The 7,200-nt window shown below is 41.8% G+C and overlaps 1 non-coding gene across 1 annotated transcript; it reads right to left on the reverse strand.

Moving 5' to 3' along the window:
* Positions 1-4,210: 4,210 nt before the first annotated feature.
* Trnat-ugu (transfer RNA threonine (anticodon UGU)) lies at positions 4,211-4,284 on the reverse strand. Its single transcript has one exon. It is a non-coding gene; the product is annotated as a tRNA-Thr (tRNA).
* Between the last annotated feature and the right edge of the window lie 2,916 nt (positions 4,285-7,200).

Consider the following 7,200-nt stretch of genomic DNA (forward strand, 5'->3'; position numbering starts at 1 on the left):
ACAATTTGAGCGTCCTAATTTTGCTGCATTTGCTATTGAGACTTGCTTTTGATTTACATGCGTGCTTGTTTCAGCAGTGGTTGTTTAGGGTAATTAACTTTAGTTTCATTGTTGGGATTCTTTGTGAGGAACTACCATCGGAATGTGAGTGTTTACTTTAGAATTTTGTGATAAATAGTCTTTTAAAGCAACTTTGCATGCACGCATTCTGTTGACATTACTGTATTCTACTACAGTAATTATTATTTACATCTACATCTACATCTACATCTATACTCCGCGAGCCACCTTACGGTGTGTGGCGGAGGGTACTTATTGTACCACTATCTGATCCTCCCTTCCCTGTTCCATTCACGAATTGTGCGTGGGAAGAACGACTGCTTGTAAGTCTCCGTATTTGCTCTAATTTCTCGGATCTTTTCGTTGTGATCATTACGCGAGATATATGTGGGCGGTCGTAATATGTTGCCCATCTCTTCCCGGAATGTGCTCTCTCGTAATTTCGATAATAAACCTCTCCGTATTGCGTAACGCCTTTCTTGAAGTGTCCGCCACTGGAGCTTGTTCAGCATCTCCGTAACGCTCTCGCGCTGACTAAATGTCCCCATGACGAATCGCGCTGCTTTTCGCTGGATCATGTCTATCTCTTCTATTAATCCAACCTGGTAAGGGTCCCATACTGATGAGCAATACTCAAGAATCGGACGAACAAGCGTTTTGTAAGCTACTTCTTTCGTCGATGAGTCACATTTTCTTAGAATTCTTCCTATGAATCTCAACCTGGCGCCTGCTTTTCCCACTATTTGTTTTATGTGATCATTCCACTTCAGATCGCTCCGGATAGTAACTCCTAAGTATTTTACGGTCGTTACCGCTTCCAATGATTTACCACCTATGGCATAATCGTACTGGAATGGATTTCTGCCCCTATGTATGCGCATTATATTACATTTATCTACGTTTAGGGAAAGCTGCCAGCTGTCGCACCATGCATTAATCCTCTGCAGGTCCTCCTGGAGTACGTACGAGTCTTCTGATGTTGCTACTTTCTTGTAGACAACCGTGTCATCTGCAAATAGCCTCACGGAGCTACCGATGTTGTCAACTAAGTCATTTATGTATATTGTAAACAATAAAGGTCCTATCACGCTTCCCTGCGGTACTCCCGAAATTACCTCTACATCTGCAGATTTTGAACCGTTAAGAATGACATGTTGTGTTCTTTCATCTAGGAAATCCTGAATCCAATCACAAACCTGGTCCGATATTCCGTAAGCTCGTATTTTTTTCACTAAACGTAAGTGCGGAACCGTATCAAATGCCTTCCTGAAGTCCAGGAATACGGCATCAATCTGCTCGCCAGTGTCTACGGCACTGTGAATTTCTTGGGCAAATAGGGCGAGCTGAGTTTCACATGATCTCTGTTTGCGGAATCCATGTTGGTTATGATGAAGGAGATTTGTATTATCTAAGAACGTCATAATACGAGAACAAAAAACATGTTCCATTATTCTACAACAGATTGACGTAAGCGAAATAGGCCTATAATTATTCGCATCTGATTTATGACCCTTCTTGAAAATGGGAACGACCTGCGCTTTCTTCCAGTCGCTAGGTACTTTACGTTCTTCCAGCGATCTACGATAAATTGCTGATAGAAAGGGGGCAAGTTCTTTAGCATAATCACTGTAGAATCTTAAGGGTATCTCGTATGGTCCGGATGCTTTTCCGCTACTAAGTGATAGCAGTTGTTTTTCAATTCCGATATCGTTTATTTCAATATTTTCCATTTTGGCGTCCGTGCGACGGGTGAAGTCAGGGACCGTGTTACGATTTTCCGCAGTGAAACAGTATTTCGGAACACTGAATTCAGTATTTCTGCCTTTCTTCGGTCGTCATCTGTTTCGGTGCCATCGTGGTCAACGAGTGACTGAATAGGGGATTTAGATCCGCTTACCGATTTTACATATGACCAAAACTTTTTAGGGTTCTTGTTTAGATTGTTTGCCAATGTTTTATGTTCGAATTCGTTGAATGCTTCTCTCATTGCTCTCTTTACGCTCTTTTTCGCTTCGTTCAGCTTTTCCTTATCAGCTATGATTGGACTACTCTTAAACCTATGATGAAGCTTTCTTTGTTTCCGTAGTACCTTTCGTACATGATTGTTATACCACGGTGGATCTTTCCCTTCGCTTTGGACCTTAGTCGGTACGAACTTATCTAAGGCGTAAGGTCACAATTTGCATAAATTTACTGCATTTGAACAATACTTCTTTAGTTAGAACAATTCTATTAACCCGATATACTGTACTTATCTATAAACTGTTTCGCTAACCTTTCCACTACATTATAATAATCTACGTTATGTAATGAATGCGTGAGTTTAAAAGCGCTGGTGTACGGCGGACCCCTGCAACACTGACGTGGGCGAAGCTCATTAACTAAATCTTACGCTGACCTCACTAAAGGCGAATCTTGGAGCTGCTGAAAAATATCCTCTGTATCATTTAAATTAATTTAGTTTTATTGCCACTAGCATATGACTGAAGTCACAGCAAGAAGTCGCAGATAAATACCACATCACAAGTACTACTACAGCAGGCTCAAAATAATTCGCTGTTGTAGCACGTACTCCCAAAATTGCACTATTATAGTCTTCAATGAGGGTATTCAGATGTGTACATGCGTTACTCAGAATGAAATTACGTCACCACCAAGGTATATGAATTAGTATATAAGAAGCAAGCCAATTCAACATTAAAAGTAAAAAGAATGTCGTGAACATCTATAAATATATAAAGCAAACACACTGTGAGGAAAGAATATGTAAAATGTGAAAGAAGACAATGTGTGGAGATTACTTAAGAGCAATTATATTAGGAACTGCTAAAAACAACATCTGACATGTGAAACAAAGAACACTCAGTACTGACACAATATTTAACACGAGAAAGAAGACAGCACGTGGAGATTATATTAAAAAATAAATAGTTACAGAAAGCAGCGACAGCAAATCATGACAATTATAATCAACAGCAATGGCAGCAGCAGCAGTTTAGATACCGCTGCGTAAATAATGGCCTTCTTGCTGCGAGGGTCCATCAGGTTTCAAGTTTTTTCTCATCAAAAGGCGGTGTCTGACTGCCTAAAGCAATATTTAGCAATGTACAGCGACTGAATACTGTCTCAGGCACAAGGAAGTCTTGGTTTTTAAAATCACGTTTAATTTATCGTAAGCAGTCCCAGCCATTTTTTCCTTCCGTTTATTTAGTTCGCTGTTCATACAATAATTACCCTCTTTCCCCCATGGGTAGAGGAGGAGGAAAAGTGATTGCCATGTGAGTCGTTCAGCTGGACTGGTCTCTTCTTGTGGTGTGGTCGATGGGAGGCCAAAAAAGCGGAGAGTGCTCCGTCCAGGGAGTGGTGATAATGAAACGTCAACAAACGTCAACAAACCGCTGCGCCGGGCCAGCGCCAGGCCATTGGACACCAGATGGAAATCATTGTGTGGACAAAAGCAAGGCCAGTGAATGTACAGAAGGACGTGAACATCGTTTCTGGCAGATCTTGAATCGTGAAGATGTTTGTCAAAGCTTAAATCACATGCTGATGTAAGTGGAATGATGACCACTGCGTCGATGTCTCAGGCCATGGAAAATAGCACCCTGGTGGGGCTGCTTGTTTGCTTTGTAAGATTTACAGGAGGCCATCAGGGCAGCAATGTCACTGTCTATCCCTTTCCAATACATATATTGCTTCACCAGACGTTATGTCAGTTAGACAGTGTGCGATTTGCAGGAGGGATGGGGGGGATTTCCCCCCCCCCCCCCTCTACATCAGGCCATCCCCTCCTCTGGTTTTAGTTTATGCATCCCAACCTGGGATGTTTATTTCCGACGCACTGGAGTAAAACTTTAAATATAATTTAAATTTGTGGAGCCGAACACTGAAAGTTTTTAATACAGTCTTACTATTAATACTATTAATATGTTTGCTTATTAATTTTGAAAAAGTTTTATGTAGTAGTTAAGCATTTCAAAACATTTAGAACTAAATCATCATTATATACGAAGACAGTAACTCTTTCTCGAAAGAACAGTTACTGTTGATGACCGTGCAGCTTTTCCCTGGAATAAATGATGACTAACTGACAACCTCAGCTGCCGACAGGTGTTGTTGATATACCTCGATGTGGACAGCTGAAAATGTGTGCCCCGACCGGGATTCGAACCCGGAATCTCCTGCTCACATGGCAGACGCTCTATCCATCTGAGCCACCGAGGACAGATGAATAGCGCGACTGCAGGGACTTATCCCTTGCACGCTTCCCGTGAGACTCACATTCCCAACTGTCCACAATTCTACATAAGTATTGTACCTTATAGACACTTGCCCACTCACTCATTACTCGCGCACGCTTTGGCGATTCCCATAAGAGTTAGGGCAACCTGTGCGCATTCGCACAGACGAAGGTCAATGACTGGGTAGCCTTTAACTATATATACGAAGACAGTAACTTGTTCTCGAAAGAAAAGTTACTGTTGATGACCGTGCAGCTTTTCCCTGGAATAAATGATGACAACAACACCTGTCGGCAGCTGAGGTTGTCAGATAGTCATCATTTATTACTGTTGATGACCGTGCAGCTTTTCCCTGGAATAAATGATGACAACAACACCTGTCGGCAGCTGAGGTTGTCAGATAGTCATCATTTATTCCAGGGAAAAGCTGCACGGTCATCAACAGTAACTGTTCTTTCGAGAACAAGTTACTGTCTTCGTATATATAGTTAAAGGCTACCCAGCCATTGACCTTCGTCTGTGCGAATGCGCACAGGTTGCCCTAACTCTGGGAATCGCCAAAACGTGTGCGAGTAATGAGTGAGTGGGCAAGTGTCTATAAGGTACAATACTTATTTAGAACTGTGGACAGTTGGGAATGTGAGTCTCACGGGAAGCGTGCAAGGGATAAGTCCCTGCAGTCGCGCTGTTCATCTGTGTCTTCGGTGGCTCAGATGGATAGAGCGTCTGCCATGTAAGCAGGAGATCCTGGGTTCGAGTCCCGGTCGGGGCACACCTTTTCAGCTGTCCACATCGAGGTATATCAACAACACCTGTCGGCAGCTGAGGTTGTCAGTTAGTCATCATTTAAATCATCATTCTCATGTTGTCATTGTTACTTTCGTCTAAGGTGCGTTATCGGTTTACTTGCGAGCTTGCGAGGGAAGTAGTGTGGCGGTCATACCGCAGCAGTCGTACCGCAGAGTTGGGTGAGCTGGGGGCTGAAATTCCCACCCCGGGCCCTGACACAGGGTGGTGACCGGCCCAGCACCTGTGCGAACATTTACCGTTAGGCCACCTTTTGGAAACGGTATGGCGTGGACTAACGGGCCTGGGACGAAAGCACAAAGTAGTGTGAAGTGAGCGACGGTACCTACCAGACGGGATCGGACAGTCTGACATCACTAGCCGCGAACCACGTGGGTGGAGCTTAACACAGGCTCCCCAGCATCACGTACTCCAAATTAATTGGTGCCGTTCGTTCGTTGCCTCGCGTCAGCCAAACACACGGCAATCTTCACACGTTCCCGCTTCAGTAGCTTCATTAGTGAGCTGAGTGTGTCCGTGACTGTAAGAGCTACGGAATTTCACATGTCATTCAAACAAAGCAAAATTTCTGATTTCCTTAAGAGCAGTGCATTACCTGATACGTGTACAAACTCTGACAGTCAGGATACTAATAGTGGTGCTAAAAGAGTTAAAATAGACAGTGAATGTAAAAAAGAAAACGGTAATGATGGTGCTAATACAGGGAAAGAGTCTGAATCTCCGGTGACTGAAAACTGTGACACGTCTCAAGGTACGAATGGGAGTAACAGTACTCTTGAGATTATAGTAGGAAATTGTATTGCCTTATCACGTTTTCAAAACGGGCAAAAGATTAAGCCGTGGCTGTCCGTAAATGACAAAAACTTAGTAATATGCAAAGTGCGTTTACAAGTTCGTGAACTTAAAGTGGAAAGTAGTGAACATGTGCGTATAGATACAGCGTTTATAGCTGGTGTTTCTGCTAATAACGCCAAAAACCTAAATGATAATGTCGGGCATCATGAAAAGTGCAAATCACACATGAAGTGCGTAGAAATCATGAGTATGAAAGAAAAGAAAAGTTTAGAAAAATGTGTGAGTGAAAGTGAAAAGTTGTGGGGAAAGCAACATCAAGAAAAAGTAATCGCAACTGATTCGTTGTGCAGATCTGCATATGTAATAGCTAAACAGAAATTATCATTCAAATCGTATCCTGCAGTAATTGAACTTCAAAAGCTTAATGGTTTATCAGTCGGTAATATGCTTCATTCTGACCATGCATGCCGAAATATCATTAAGTTTGTAGGAGAAGAAATAAAAAAGAATCTTGCTCACTTCTTTGTAGAATCAGGTACAAACTTTAGTATCATGATGGACGAAAGTACAACGGTTTCCAATAAAAATTGTTTAATAATATATTTACGTTTGTCCTTTGAGGCAGTTGCTTGAAATTATTTTTTTGACATCGTTGAATTAGAAAGTGAGACAGGAGAATGCATTTTCAGCACACTGTTAGCAGCTCTTGAAAAGAATGGCATTACAAATGATGTACTAAAAAACCACCTTGTAGGTATCGCAACAGATGGTACCTCAACAATGCTTGCACCTCACAAGGACGTAGCCGCTCTACTGCGTAGTCATTTACATAAGGACTTAACTATCGTTCATTGTATGAACCACAAAATGGAATTAGCTGTCCACGATGTTATGAATGATGTAGCAGATGTATACCATGTACAGGTTTTTTTAGATTCCTTATATTCTGTGTTTTCTCGAAGTCCCAAAAATAAGAGACTACTACAAAGTGTTTCACAATAATTATCCTCGTAGCTATTAAAACTAGGCCGTATTTTTCGCGTACATTGCTTCCTCATTTAATGCTGTTCGAGCTCTTCTTGAAAGTCACAGTTCCCTTGTCCATCTTTTTGAAAAACTGAGACAAGATGGTTCCCAATCAACTCAGGAGAGATCTAAATTTGAAGGTTTACTAAAACATCTCACAAAGTGGTTGCTTGTAATGAAATTAGTTATGCTTTATGAGGCCCTAAAAGTTCTGCAATTATTATAATTCTTTATTCAGAACAGAAATTCTTCAGTCCTTAAAGCAAAACAG

The sequence above is a fragment of the Schistocerca serialis genome, chromosome 5 (genome assembly GCF_023864345.2).
Source record: "Schistocerca serialis cubense isolate TAMUIC-IGC-003099 chromosome 5, iqSchSeri2.2, whole genome shotgun sequence".
NCBI lineage: Eukaryota > Metazoa > Arthropoda > Insecta > Orthoptera > Acrididae > Schistocerca > Schistocerca serialis.